The following is a 203-nucleotide window of genomic DNA, read 5'->3' as shown; positions in this document are numbered from 1 at the left end:
TGTGTGGGAGCAGGTTGTTGGAGTGTCAGCCACATAATGTTGTGTACAGGAATAATGTTATGTGAACATTTTAAACATTAAACAAAAAAATGATAATAGAACATTTTTATTACACAGACACTTATTTACAGTAAATAAACAAATGTTCATCAAATAGTTGGTACCGTTCTGTTAAAGACACAAAAACACACACTGGTCACTGA

This window comes from Nothobranchius furzeri, chromosome 11 (genome assembly GCF_043380555.1).
Source record: "Nothobranchius furzeri strain GRZ-AD chromosome 11, NfurGRZ-RIMD1, whole genome shotgun sequence".
NCBI classification, from domain to species: domain Eukaryota; kingdom Metazoa; phylum Chordata; class Actinopteri; order Cyprinodontiformes; family Nothobranchiidae; genus Nothobranchius; species Nothobranchius furzeri.
This window is presented reverse-complemented; position numbering follows the sequence as displayed.